Raw genomic sequence first — 15,810 nt, forward strand, 5'->3', positions numbered from 1 at the left:
CTGGGTGAGATCTAGGGAAGTTACTTTCTAGTACCATGGACAAGGATATAGGACACTCAAATAGACCACCCATGTTGGATGGCTCTAATTATGATGACTGGAAGCCTCGTATGATAGCCTTCTTAAGGTCTCTAGACAGCAAAGTCTGGAGAGTTGTAAACAAAGGATGGGAACATCCAATGAGGACAGGTGAAGATGGAGTCAGTGTGCAGATTCCTGAAGAAGAGTGGGACAAGGAGCAAGAGGCATTAGCTCTTGGAAATTACAAGGCCTTGAATGCATTGTTCAATGGAATCAGTAAGAACATCTTCAGGCTGGTGCACCACTGTGAACTAGCTAAGGAAGTTTGGGATACCCTCAAGGTAACTCATGAAGGTACTTCCAAGGTGAAGATGTCCAAACTTCAGATGCTGACCACCAAGTTTGAAAATCTGAGGATGAAAGAGGATGAGACTATTCATGACTTTCACATGAATATTCTTGAAATTGCAAACACCTCTGGTGGACTAGGTGAGAAAATGGCTGAAGAGAAACTTGTAAGAAAGATTCTCAGGTCCTTGCCTAAGAGATTTGCTATGAAGGTCACAGCCATAGAGGAGGCACAGGACATCTGCAATATGAAGGTGGATGAGCTCATTGGTTCTCTTCAAACCTTTGAAATGGGCTTGTGTGAGAAGGCTGAAAAGAAGAACAAAAGCGTAGCTTTTGTATCTAATGCTGAAGAGGAGTCAGAAGCAGGATATACTGAAGGTGATGAAAGTATATCAGAAGCCTTAGCCATGCTTGGGAGACAGTTCAACAAGCTCATAAAGAAATTTGATCAACAGGGTAGACCTAATGTCAAGAACATCCCGTATGACATAAGGAAAAGATCAACTTCTGAAGAAAAGTTCAACCAAGGCAAGGGAATCCAGTGCCATGGGTGTGAAGGATATGGTCATATTAAGGCTGACTGCCCTACCTTCCTCATGAGGCAAAGGAAAGGGCTATCGGTCACCTGGTCAGAAGAAGACACTGAGAGTGAATCTGAAGGAGAATCTGCCAAACATGTCACTGCTCTGACCAGTGTCTGTACCTCAGAAGATAACTCAAGTGGAGATGAGCTCACCTTGGATGAACTTGCTGCCTCATATAAAGAACTATGTGTTAAAAGTGCAGAAGTGTGTATCCAAGGAGAAAAGCATAAGAAACTCATCAAAGAGCTAGAAGCTGAGAAACTAGAGCAACTGAAAGTCATAGAGGGTCTGAAGGGTGAGATCTCTTTGTTGACCTCTAAGCTAGACCAAATGACCAAATCCATCAAAATGTTGAATAAGGGATCTGACACCTTGGAAGAGATCCTGAAGATAGGACAGAAGTCTGGAACCACTTCTGGTTTAGGCCTTGGGAAAAGATCATCAGCTGAACGCACACGCCCAAAGGCTAAAGTTCAGAAATCCAAAGGGAAGTCACATACAATGTCTCAACATCGAGGAACCAGAATGAGCAATCATCAGAAGAAGAAATTCAAGAGATGGAGATGTCATTATTGTGGTAGATTCGGTCACATAAAACCCTTCTGCTATAGGCTGCATGGTTACCCAAACCAGACCCCACAAGGTAGGCCTAAGAAGAAGGTGTCTACGCATAATGTCCCCATTAAGAAACAAACATGGGCGGCTAAGCAGACACCTCAGGTCAATCCTAAGCAGCAGGCACCTAAGCTTCGCTTCTCTCCTGAGAATCAACAGTGTGTTGCTAACCTTGCTCACACATCTTCAAGGGCACATATCAGACAAGACTGGTACCTTGATAGTGGCTACTCAAGGCATATGACTGGGATGAGCAACCTAATAGTGAATCTACATCCTCCTACCACCAAGTTTGTAACATTTGGTGATGGAACTAAAAGAGAAGTCAAGGGTGTTGGTAAGCTGGACTATCCTGAAGCTCCAAAATTGAGTGGTGTATTGTTAGTAAAAGGACTAACTGTGAACCTCATAAGCATAAGCCAGCTATGTGACCAAGGATGCAAGGTGGAATTTACCAAGGGAGGATGTGTGGTGTTGAATGGGTGCAACCAAGAAGTGATGAGAGGAGACAGATCCAGAGATAATTGCTATCTATGGAAATCTAAAGACTCTCTCAACTTTCCCAAGTGTCCTTTAGCCAAGGGAGATCAGGAAGGGAAGCTGGGACTTGGAAGACTTGATCACCTTCAGGTACAAGGAATGAATAAAAGCAGTTCCAAGAGAACTATGAGAAGAGTCTCATATCTGTCTTTAGATAAAAAAGACAGACTGTGGAAAATGTCTGATTGAAAGTAATGAGCCATTGGCACCTATTGGTCATCATACAAAGGATATGACAGCAAGGGATAGACAGAGGTGTGTATTATTGTCGTCTGCAGAATCTCAACACCTAGCGTGTGGTGGCAGGTGGTCAACCCTAGTATGGAGGAACCTGATGCAGACAGAGTACAATGTCACCCGTAATGTCATTACATTGTACGCTGCTAAGTGTGACAATAGTAAGGGCAAAGAGGGAATGCGTACGTCTGAAAATTTATAGCAACTAATGATTTTAGTTAGCTACTGTTTAGTAAGTCAAATTATTAAACAACAAATAGTGAGCTCTGAGTGGTCAAAAGCTAATAGACCTTACTCTTTCTTAAAGCGTTTCACATTCCGTCGCTTCAAACACCATTCATGCAAACCCTCGTCCAAAGAAACGGTTCAACTTCCCTCTGAGATATTCAGCATGGCACACCAATCCGATACCACCCCCTTCACTACCGTGTCCGATTCTCACAGCACGGAGTTTGGCAACCCCAACCGGGAGGAAGTTAGTGTCAACGCTGCAACGTCGCCCCATGCAAGAAGACCAAAAGAAACGGTCTCCATAATCTCCTCAGCTATCGCTCTGGACAACCCTTCCAAGGAAGGATCGAGGTATGTGCACAATGCCATTGCCTCTATGGTCACTAAGATTCTGTCCGGTGATCGGAATGTTCCTGGGGTTTCCGTTCCCTTGAACACTATCGTTCCCGATGATGTTGCATGTCGTGAAACCGCAGTAGTGTTAAGGGAGAATGTGTCTGGATTACCTGAAGAGGGTCCTAAGAATGATAAACATGTAAGCAAGGTGAGAGGTGAGAAGGTAAGTGTCCCTCAAGATGTTGAGGCCAACCCTAGAGCTGACACAGTCAACCTGGATGAGTTCTCTGATAACGAACTGTTGGCCTCGGTTATCCCTAGCATAGCCAAGAGGGTCAGAACTAGGAGAGGGAAAAAGACAGTGATGCAAAGGTCTCCATCCAAGGAAGTTGATGAGACAACTCCTCACAAGCAAACAGGGACAGAGAGTGCACGGAAAAGGAAAGGTCATGGACCTGCCAAATCTTGGAGCAAAGAGGTGCCCAAGAAGTTGAAGACCAAGGCTGTGGTGGTGGAGTCTGAATCTGATGTCCCATGTGATGTCACAACATCCATGTCCAGGAAGAAGCCGTCTTCTAGCAAGTTGACTGCTAGTGTCCCAGAAGTTGCCATTGACAATGTGTCCTTCCACTTTGCCTCCAGTGTTAACAGGTGGAAGTATGTCTACCACAAAAGGCTGGCCTTGGAGAGAGAACTGGCTCAGAATGCATTGGAATGCAAGGAGATTGTGGATCTCATCAAAGAGGCAGGGTTGATGAGAACTGTGACTCAACTCCCTAAATGCTATGAGACCTTAGTGAAGGAGTTCATTGTAAATCTATCCGAGGAGTGTGCTGATAAGAAATCCAAGAATTCAGAAAGGTCTATGTGCGTGGCAAGTGTGTGACCTTTTCCCCCTCAGTGATAAATCTGTATTTGGGAAGAGCAGATGAAGTGCAACCAGAGCTTGAAGTGACTGACAATACAATTTGTCAAGTCATCACAGCAAAGCAAGTCCGGAAATGGCCTCTCAAAGGGAAGCTGGTGGCCAGTCAACTAAGTGTAAAGTATGCAATGTTACACAAAGTTAGAGCAGCCAACTGGGTACCCACAAATCACAAGTCAACTGTGTCTGTGATGTTAGGAAAGTTCATCTATGCAGTGGGAACCAATGCAAAGGTGGACTATGGTACGTACATCTTTGATCAGATAATGAAACATGCTGGGAGTTTTAGTGTGAAGGGACCTATTGCCTTTCCATCTCTCATATGTGGCATTGTGCTGAATCAATTTCCACACATCCTGACGGATAATGACTTTGTGAAAAGAAGAGAGAGTCCTTTGGCCTTCAGCTACAAACTGTTCCTGGCCAAGCATGTCCCTGATATTGTCTTGACATCGGGAGAAACATCCAAAGCTGGCAACCAACCAGACAAAGCTGCTGTTATCGCAGTTCTCAGAGAGACCTGCAAAGAGCTGGAGACTAGAAAGCATGCTTTGGAAAAGCTCATCTTGCAATTGGAGACTTCTGCTGAGGACACGGATGGAACTGATAGGCAAAGTTCTGAGGATGAGGAGGAGGCCAGCTCTGAAGAGGAGGCTGATGATGAGGCTGAGGATTAAGTACTTGTCTTTGTGTGTTTTCTGTCATTTGTGTAATTCTACTTACTATTTGTGGATCTGTAATTTAAAGTGTTGCTTTGGCAACATTTTTGGACAAAAAGGGGGAGTGATAACTGATACCCCAAGACAACAGAAGTTTACTTTGTTAAACTTTGTTAAAACAGGTTCTCAGGTTCTCATTCATGACAAATTGAAGTTTTCCTCTACTGCAGCTGATGTGTGATGAAGTGTGTATTTAGCTTCTGTTTGTATGCTGCTGTGTGTGAAGTTTTTATTTAACTTCCTCCCCTGCAGCTTCTGTGTGTTGAAGTTTAGATTTTAACTTCTGTATGTGTGCTGCTTTGTGAAGTTTTTTCTTTAACTTCCATGTGTGTGAGTGTGCTGCCACTCTGAGTGTATTAGCTAGGCTTATTTCCTGCTAGGTGTGTGATTCCCCTACTATGAACTCTGTTATGGGGATCAAAGTGTTTTAGCCAAAAATTTGCCAAAGGGGGAGTTTGTAGGTGCTTAATTGGCTGCATTATATGGTAAAACACTAGCTGGTTACTAATGTCTTGACTGATGTCATGACATGGTATGTATGTGTGACTACATTGTAGGTTAGAATGTCTAACTGTACTCTGATGCCTTGACTGAAGTCATGACACACTTAAGTAGTTACTGCAGGATTAGCTAACACAGGATTTATTGAATGTCAAACTGGATGCTGTGACATTCATACCTGTCAGCAGATACTAAGGAAGAGAACAGCTGGTGTTCTGTTAGAACTTAGTATTTATTTCCAGTCTGGTTATCAAGGAAAGACCAGACCTGGCATAAGGCCTACTGACTGAATGTCAAACTGGATGTTATGACATTCATCATTGACAGCAGCTACTGAACATTAGACAGAGTGGTGTTCTGCTATACTTCAGCATGTTACTTAGTCTGTTCTTGAAGAGAATAACAGAACTAACTTAAGGCCAAATGTGTAAATGTTAAATTGGACACTTTAACATTTATTAATGTAAGATGTTACTGTAGTATGGTCATTTTGATCATGTACAGGTCAGCAAAATTGTACAGTCTGTTTTCTAGAAGAACAGACTCAACATATGGACCTTGATGTCAAGCTGAATGTCGTGACATTCATTCCTGACAGCATATGCTATATTGTAGGTTGTTCAGTTTTCTGTTTCAGCTTTTTCTCAGGCTATTCTTCAGGGATTCAACAGCTGATAGAAAATCCAGGAAATCAACAACCAAGCTACATTTAATGAACCTAACAAATAGCCTATTTGTTAGTAACCTAAATGTTGAATTTATGGGAACTCGCGTGACCTTAAATTCAGGAGAATACAGGTGCAAAAGCCCAGGTACTGCAATATAAAAGGAAGGCGTTCCTTCATTCAGTTTCGGGGATTTTGAGGCGTGAAGATTTTGTGTGTCCATCATACTTCACTGCTGTATTTTTGTGATTCTTGTATTAGACGTATCTTGTAAGCCAAGCCATTATCAAGTAGATGATTGCTATGGCATAGGGTGTTCATTGAGTTGTAAGTGTTGTGTCGCTCAAAGCTTTTAAGCGTGAGTGTTGTGTATCTTGATTAAAGTTGTGAAGCACAATCAAGAGTTGTTTGAAGTGTGACTTCAAATTGTCTTTAATATTGATTAAAGGTAGTATTCACTGAGGTGATTGAGGGGGAGTGAGTAGGAACTGTGATCTTAGTGTAAGATTGAAATTGCATTGGGTAGGGATTAAGTGATAAGTTGTAAACAAGTGAGTTTAGCTTTGAATTGATACTACTAATAGTGGATTTCCTCCCTGGCTTGGTAGCCCCCAGATGTAGGTCATGTTGGACTGAACTGGGTAAACAATTACTTGTGTTATTTACTGCACTTACGTTTAAGTTCTGCATAATTCCTGTCTGTGCAGAATTGGATGTCATAACAACCCGTGTGACATCTAAAGTCTGATAACTAGAATTTCAGATTACTTAGCCAGACTCTGACGGTAAAGCTTCAGAAGCTAAAGATCTTGAGGCAAAAGACTCTAAAACTGTTCAACCAAAAGCTTTTGAAGTTCAGAATCCTATGAGAAAGCACAGACAAAGATCCTCACACTTTGAAGAATTGATTCTGGAAGATAAAACTGAACCAATCAGGACAAGGTCCTCATTAAAACCTTCTAAAGAGACGCTTATGGGTGTGGTGTCCCTCAAAGGACCTACATATGTTGATGAAGCACTTCTGGACACTGAGTGGATTCTGGAAATGAAAGAAGAATTGAACTAATTCTCTAGAAATGATATATGGACTCTTGTGCCTAGACCAAAAGGAACTCGTGTCTTTGGGACAAAATGGGTCTTCCGAAACAGGCTGAATGAAAAAGGAGAAGTGGTAAGGAACAAGGTCAGACTGGTTGCACAAGGATGTAGTCAGCAAGAGGGGATTGACTATACTGAGACCTTTGCTCCAGTTTCCAGGTTAAATTCTATTTGTCTCTTAACTTCTTTTATTGTTAATCATAACATCATCTTGTATCAAATGGATGTTAAGAGTGCATTTCTGAATGGTTGCATAACTGAAGAAGTGTACGTACACCAACCTCCTAGTTTTGAAAATCATAAAAATCTAGATTTTTTTCAAACTTAATAAATCTTTGAATGGGCTGAAACAAGCTCTTAGAGCATGGTATGAAAGACTAAGCAATTTTCTTTTAGAAAATAATTTTACTAGAGGAAAGGTTGATACTACTTTTTTTTGTGAGACATTCATAAATGATATTCTGGTTGTTCAAATTTATGTGGACGATATCGTATTTGGTTCTGCAAATGCTACCTTGTGCAAGGAGTTTGCTAAGTCAATACAAATAGAGTTTGAGATGATTCTGATGGGAGAACTCAAGTTCTTTCTGGGAATCTAGATTAATCAAAGTTTAGAAGGAACATATATCCATCAGAGAAAATATACCAAAGAACTTTTGAAGAAGTTTGACATGTCAGAATGCAAGATAGTAAAAACTCCAATGCATCCTACATGTATTCTGGAGAAGGATGAGGTAAGAACAAAGGTAGTGCAAAAGGTATACAGAGGGATGCCATTTTATTTAGTGCCTATTTATGTGCTCACTTCCAATCAGATCCTAGAGAATCCCACTTAATATTTGTTAAGAGGGTCTTCAGGTATCTGAAAGGTACTACTAACCTTGGCTTATGTTATATAAAATTAAAATAGTACAAGCTAGTAGGTACTACTAACCTTGGCTTATGTTATAGAAAATTAAAAGAGTACAAGTTAATAGGTTATTGTGGTGCTAATTACGTTGTAGATAGACTTGAAAGAAAAAACTTCTGGAAGTTGTCAGTTTCTGGGAGACAACTTAATCTCATGGTCCAACAAGAGGAAATCAACAATGCCTATATCAACAGCTGAAACTGGATATATTACAGCATTTGGATATAACACTCAATTTCTCTGGATGAAAAGTCAGCTAGAAGATTTTCATATATATGAGAGTAACACTCATATTCTTTGTGATAATACCTCAGGTATTTGTTTATTTAAGAATCCCATTTTATATTCTAGAGCTAAACATATTGAGATTAAACATCACTCTATACGTGACTATGTTCATAAGGGAATTTCAAATTTTAAATTTATTGATACAGACCATCAATGGGCTGATATCTTTACAAAATCCCTTGCTGAAGATAGATTTGTTTTCAGTATGAAGAATTTGAAAATGGATTTATGTTCAGAATTAAAAATATGTATATCTCATAATGTTTAATTTCTCAAAATGATTAAATGAGACGTTGAGTTTTTTGATGCTGAATAGTGAGTCTTTTGAAGTGAGAAGGTTTCATGGTTCAAAAGTATCCAGTCATAACCTCTTTGTAAAATGTTATGCCTTATGAATACTGAATAATTATTATATTAATTAGCTGTCAATCAACCTAGGTTTGTATATCAGATTAAAGACAATTGTTTTAAACTGAAACACTTCTAACAACTGAGTAACACATTGGGTGAAGAGATTTCTTGGTAATAAGTAAAATCTCTCTACATCTTCCCATATGTTAGATTTATTGCACTATTAAATATTTTGTCATGATTGCAAAACCTTTATAAAACCCACTTCACTCACATTTCACACACTTACAATACTCACAAACCCACACTTTCTCTCTTTCAAACCTTCATTTTCTCTACAACCCTAATCACCAATTCCTCACCATGGATGATTCTCAACAACAACAAGTTCAACAACAAGTCTTACAACAACAACAACAATCTACCCAAAATCAAGATCAACAAGAAGAAGGACTCCAAGAACTCACTCTTTCTACTCATGTTACTCAGTTAGAGGTCCTCTATGAATTGACTGGGGACTTTGATAACTTGAAAGCAAATGGGTTTGATCTTACTGAAGGGGTTAAATCTCAAGGTTGGCAGGAATTTTTCAATCACCTCAAAGGACCAGTTTACCCTGAATTGGTCAAGCAGTTCTAGATTCATGTTGTAACTTCAAAACTTTAAGTGACTTCATACGTTCTAGGGCACAAGATCAACATTTCTGAAAAATCCATAGCAAAGCTTCTTAACCATGATGGCTATGGGAAGATGTGCTTTGATATGCCAGCTAAGAGGGCTAAGCCGGAAGAGATTGTTGAAGTTATTTTCCAGGATTAAAAGAACTCCTCAAATGCCAAGAATCTGCACAACCATCTCAGAACATGGTTCAAGATTCTCCTGGGATGTGTGTATGACAGACCCTCAACAAACTCTTCTGACTACATAATGACTTCTCGACAAGTGTATCGATAATGTTGCAGTAATAAAAAGATCGAATCCACGGGGACTGCCTTCTAACAAGACAAAATGTGTGCAATGTATAAAAACTAGTAAAAGGTTTTTTTTAGAGTTTTAATGCAAAAAGTAAATAAGAGATTAAACAGAATTACGAAAATGGACATATTGTGTTTTAGAATACCCTATTTCCCTATTGTTAATGTTTGATGCCTTGTATGAATGACCTTATAACTATAATCCCACAATGAATTAACAAAGCCGTTATAACCGACCCCTCATGAAATAACTCACTAACCACTACTCGGAACTTTCTATCCCTAGTTTGCCAGCATAAGTAGGGTTAGATGATGTACATAACATTAACTTCATATGCCACTACTCGGGGTCTCCTATTCCTATTCAACCAGCGTAAGTACAACAATTTCCTTGGGTCCAACACATAGGCTAAGGGTCAGTATTCCCTATATGCCCAAAATCAATTTAAAAGAGTATCTCACATACAAAGCATTAAGAACAACAAGCAATTGAACGACATTATAGATTAAAAGGTTAATACAAAGTAAAATCAACATATTACCCAACACTATTAAAATAAGTCATCATAACACAAACTAACCTAGAGGAGCTTAGCTACTCATAATTCATACTACAATACTACAATTGATAGATGAAAATAACATGTGAATTCCCTTGAAGTAATGGCTTCCAATGACTTCAAATTCCCTAAAAATTTCCTTTTATGCTCTCCAAATCGTGTTGTACTCTCTAATTTTCGTAACACTTATCAAAGTGCAAAAATTCCCCTTAAAAAGAGCTCATAATGAATCAGATACGTCAGAAAAATCCCAAAAAAGGGGACCATTGTGCGCGTCATAACTCCTCTCCCTCCCATCCCCTTTGAAAACCCCTAATTTGGGGGGAATGAAAAAATGCTCCATGAGGGATTCTGATTACCTTCAATCCCCTCCCCTTATAAAAAAATTAAACCAAACGTACATAATTTAAAATATTCTTTCCCCTCCTCTCCCCTCCCCTCCAAAACCCCTTAACCATACAAACTCTTAAAGAACAAATGAGTATGCTAACATATATTTAAGTGTGCAGGATCACAAGCATAAGAATTAATCTTGATTGAAAGCATATATGAAGAAGCAATATTAGTCTGATTCTGATTGAGCAGAATCTGAATTTGTTCATCAACCTCTGAAGGCATCGGACTCTGAAGGTTCATACTCTTGTCTCATGACCCAACTTCTGATGAAATCTCAGACTCTGAAGGCTTAGAGAGCATCTGATCCATACATTGTACCAAAGCAGAATTGTCTTATCAAAGCCCCATATTTCTAGACATAGTCATCTAGGGTTTTATTTTCCAAGGCTCAAGGAATGATGATGTTGCATCTTTAGTCTATTCTACCTTTTGGTAGATACTTAGTTCTTCAAAAGTTGATGTGAACAATGCCATTATTAAGTGGACAAAGCTTCAAACCAGATGCATTCTCCAATGTCACTCTTGGCATACTTATTCACTAAGTTTGCTCGTTATATCCTCCAACGACTCTTTCTCTACCTCTATAAAAGGAAGTTGAAGATTCAAAGGAAGGTTACAACATCACAACACATTGAAAGATCTTGTGCATAACTCTGAGTTGTTATTTCTTGTAACTGTTATTGCCCACGATCTTAAGATTTCTTATCTTTGTTTATATTAGAAATCTTAAAAGGTTGTAAAACCTTTGTGATTGTTGCATAACTTTTATACTTATGATTATGTATCTAAGTATAGTGGTTACCATTTCTACTAAACTATTTGTTTAAAGTAGAGGAAGTCTCTTGCCTGCATGCTTGAGCAAGAAAGTTTCTTGTTTGTGTACTTGAGCAAGGAAGTCTCTTTCTAGGTTGATTGAGTAGAAGTCTCTTGCAAGGTTTCTTGAGCAGAAGTCTCTTTCTAGGTTGATTGAGAATTGAAGTCTCTTGCAAGTGTGCTTGAGCAATTTGTAAATTGTTTGGTTATAGTGAAAAACTCTTATTGAGGCAAGGGGACTGGACTACTCTCAGTTGAGGAGAGGAAGCAGGATAATCTTTGTGTTTTGCTAGCATTTACTTCTGAACAATTTATTTCCGCTACTATATCTATTTTTGATATAAGACTCTGATCCTTGTTCAGAATCTAAACTTGCTGGTTCAGAAGTGAAACAATTTTTGATCATACACAACTAACCTCCCCCCCCCCATTCTTGTGTATTTTTCTCACCTTCGATTGGCATCAGAGCATAGTTTGTAATTACACTTAATTATGGTGCAGTAATCGATCCTGAGAAAAATATACTTGCTCTATCATGTCAGGTGTTTATGTTTATTATGACTATAGTACTCTTGAGAAAACTCACTATTTTTCTAATTCACCTTCATTAAATGGTGATTCCAATGGTGGAAGAGCAAGATGTATACTTACATCATTGGCCTTGATGATGAGTTATGGTACATACTTAAAGATGGCATAGACTTGGTTGTCAATGGTGTTATGATGGTTAAAGATAGAAAAGCTCTTACACCATCAGAAAAGAAAGTGTATAGAAAACATCACAAAGGAAGAGGTATTTTGATTGAGGCTCTACCTCACTTAGAATACATAAAAATCATTGATAAGTCTGCTGCCAAGACTATCTTTGAATCGTTGTGTTCCACTTATGAAGGGAACCAACAAGCGAAAGAGGCCAAAGCAAATTTTCTTATTCAACATTATGAGTTGTTCAGGATGAAGGGTGATAAGGACATTAAAACCATGTTTTCCAGGTTTCAAACTCTTGTATTAGGCCTTCATATCCTAAGCAAAAGTTACACTATTGTTGATCGTATAAAGAAAATCTTGATAAGTTTTCCAGCTAAATTCATACCTAAGGTCAAAGTTATTCAAGAGGCTACAAACCTGAATAAGATGAGTCTTGAGAGCATGATAAGAAACCTTAAGATCCATGAAATGGAACTGAATGGAGATGAGCCAGTGAAAAAATCCAAAACACTGACATTGAAATTTGTGGCTAGAAGATCTGGTGGTAAAGTCGTCAGACCCTTTAAAGTCTGGAAGTCAGAAGAAGCTTCTGATGAAGAAGCTTCTATTGGTGACTCTGATGAATAGGAAATGGCCTTTATCATCAAAAGGTTTAAAAAATGTCTAGAAAGAACAAAATATTCTCTGGTAAAAGCAATGGCTTTATAGGGTCTAGTTCTAAAGACAATACTGATAACCAAAAGAACTGCTTCAACTGTCAGAAACCTGGTCACTTCAGAAAGAGAGATCAAAGAAAAGACGCTTTCAAAAGGATTTCTTCAGGAACAAACTCAAGAAAAGTATCATGGCAACATGGGATGAACTTGATAACGAGTATAGATCTGACAAAGATGAGGGAGAAACTAACTTGACTCTTATGGCCATGACACCCTCAGATACTGAATATGAATCAACCTCAGATTTAGATTCAAATGAAGAAGATGAGGTATTTTCTAACATATATCGTTCTGATTTAATATCTTTCATTCAAGAGCTAATGAGTCGTTGTTAGAATAAAGAAAGACTCATGAAAACATTTAAAAAGGAATGTGATCTTATGAAAGAAGAACTGAAAGTTTCTCAAAATAAAGTTGAAACTTTGGAGAAAGATCACATTACTCTAGTAAATAAATTATCTGATAAAAACTTGAATGAGCATGAGATAGCTCTTCAAGACTTTATCATGATATGTCTTGAAAGGACCAAACTTGCTTCCATAATATACGGAGTAAGTAAGAGCAAAGGAAATGGTTTGGTTTATAATGAGAATAATGATAAAACTAAAATCATAAAAACCTCAGATGCTTATTCATCAAGCAATGCTCAAATAGGGCTAAAAACTTATTTTGTGTCTGCTTCTGACAAGGGTAAAAATCTGAACAAAACAGAACCCAAGATAAATGAGTCAAAGGTTATGAACAAACCAATACCTAAGATGTCAAAATCAAAGGTAGTGAGAAACTCATAACCTAATATTCAAAGATCAAAGGTTCTGAAAATGCCAGAACCTAAAAATTCCAAGTCTAAGGTTTTAAAGAAAGTAGAATCTAAGACCTATGGACCTAAGGTTCTAAAGAGTGTAGATATCAAAACTTATTCTAGAAAAAACTTTTATAAACAAAAAGTCTAAAATAAGTATAAACCTTCCTATCATAAAGAAGGCTCAAAATAGAAGAAGACCTGTAAGAAATAAAAAAAAAAGGACTCATAAGAGTATGGGTACTTAAATATCAAATTGTTTTTTCTGCAGATATGCCTAATAGGAGAAACGAAGCAGCAATATTGGTACCTGAACAATTGCTGCTCACGTCATATGACGGGAGAAAAGCTTATGTTCAAAACCATGACTTTGAAGAAGAAAGGCAGTGTGAGGTTTGGAGGAGGAAAAAATGGAAGATTATTGGAACGAATACTATTGGTAACTCTATAATCTATGTAAATAATGTTTGGATGGTGAGTGAACTTAAACATAACCTTTTGAGCATAAGTTAATTTTGCGACAATGGTTATAAAGTTGTGTTTGATAAGAACTTTTGTTCTGTCATCAATGAGTCATACAAATCCATTATGTTAAAGGGAAAGAGGAAGGGAAATGTGTATAAAATTAATCTCTCTGAATTGACTGACCAAAAGGTTGTTTTCCTTATGTCAGTGAGTGATGAAAAATGGGTATGGCACAAAAGATTAGGTCATGCCAACTGGAGGCTGATCTCCAAACTTAGCAAGCTAAAACTTGTCAAGGGACTTCCAGATCTTGATTATCACTCAGATGCTCTTTGTGGAGCATGTAAAATAGGAAAGATTAACAAAACCTCTTTCAAATCTAAAAACATTGTCTCAACGTATAGACCCTTAGAACTATTTCACACTGATTTATTTGGCCCTGTTATGACTGATTCAATCAATGGAAAGAAATATAGATTGGTCATTGTCAATGATTACATCAGATGGACTTGGGTTAAATTTCTCAGATCCAAAGATGAATCATATAAAGTATTCAACATCTTCTGCACACATGTTCAATATGAAAAAGAACCAAAAATTCTAAAAGTCATAAGTGATCATGGTGGTGAATTTGAAAATGAGGCTTTTGAGATATTTTGTGATAAACATGGAATTATCCATGAGTTCTCTTCTCCTAGAACTCCACGGAAAAATGCAGTTATAGAAAGAAATGGCTAGAACCATAATCCATGATAGTCATCTTCCAAAATACTTGTGGGAAGAAGTTGTCAATACTTCTTATCATGTTAAGAATATGATATATATCAAACCAATTCTTAACAAACCATCATATGATTTGTTCAAAGGAAGAAATCCAATCATATCTTACTTTCATCAGTTTGGATGTACATGTTACATTCTGAACAGTAAAGTCTATATAAATAAATTTTGATGCTAAGGTTCAAAAGGGTATATTTTTAGGATACTTTGATCGCTCTAAGGCATACAAAGTGTGTAACTCTAAAACCAAGATGGTTGAAGAGTCTATACATGTAAAATTTCACGACAAAGGTCATGACCATGATACGTCAGAGCATGTTGAAGGTGTTATATATTTTCAGGTTTCTGAAGAACATCCAGAAGATGGACCTTCGAAAGTTAGTATCTCAGAAGTCATAGGTTCATAAGCTGTTGAACCAGAAGCTAATTATATGTCTGAAGCTCTTCCAGATGCAGAGGATTCAGAAGAAGCCCAAGATGGTTCAAATATTCTTGCACAACCCAAGAAGTCCTTCAAATATAAGGATTCTCATCCAAAAGATCTAATAATTGAAAACAAGGATGATCCCTTGAGAACCATATCATATTTTAGAGATAATAACTGCAGGCTAGGGTTTTTTTCCTTGATTGAGTCAACTTTTATAGATGAGGCTTTAACATATGATGAATGGATTGTGGCCATGCAAGAAGAGATGAACCAGTTCCAGAGGAATGATGTTTGGGATCTGGTTCGAAGACCATATCATAAGAACATTATTGAAACAAGATGGGTATTTAGAAACAAGATAAATGAACAAGGAGAAGTGGTAAGGAATAAGGCTCGACTGGTAGCTCAAGGCTACAGTCAGCAGGAAGGTATATATTTCGCTCTTGTAGCAAGGTTAGAGGAAATCAAACTTCTTCTCTATTATGTTATCAATCATAATATTATTATTTATCAAATGGATGTTAAGAGTGCCTTTCTGAATGGAGTCATTTCTAAAGAAGTGTATGCCAAATAACCCCCTGGGTTTGAGGATTCAGTTCACCCATATTATGTGTTTAAACTAATGAAACCACTTTATGGACTCAAACAAGCTCTTAGATCTTGGTATGAGAGACTAAGTAATTTCTTGTTGGAAAATAGTTTTGAAAAGGGGAAAGATGACACTAAACTGTTCAGAAAGACTCTGAATAAGGAAATCTTAATTGTACAAATTTATGTTGATGACATAATTTTTGGTT

General features: G+C 37.9%; 1 pseudogene; it reads left to right on the forward strand.

Moving 5' to 3' along the window:
• Positions 1-11,742: 11,742 nt before the first annotated feature.
• LOC127136364 (uncharacterized) lies at positions 11,743-14,544 on the forward strand (annotated as a pseudogene).
• The last annotated feature ends 1,266 nt before the right edge of the window (positions 14,545-15,810 follow it).

The sequence above is a fragment of the Lathyrus oleraceus genome, chromosome 4 (genome assembly GCF_024323335.1).
Source record: "Lathyrus oleraceus cultivar Zhongwan6 chromosome 4, CAAS_Psat_ZW6_1.0, whole genome shotgun sequence".
Classification (NCBI taxonomy): domain Eukaryota; kingdom Viridiplantae; phylum Streptophyta; class Magnoliopsida; order Fabales; family Fabaceae; genus Lathyrus; species Lathyrus oleraceus.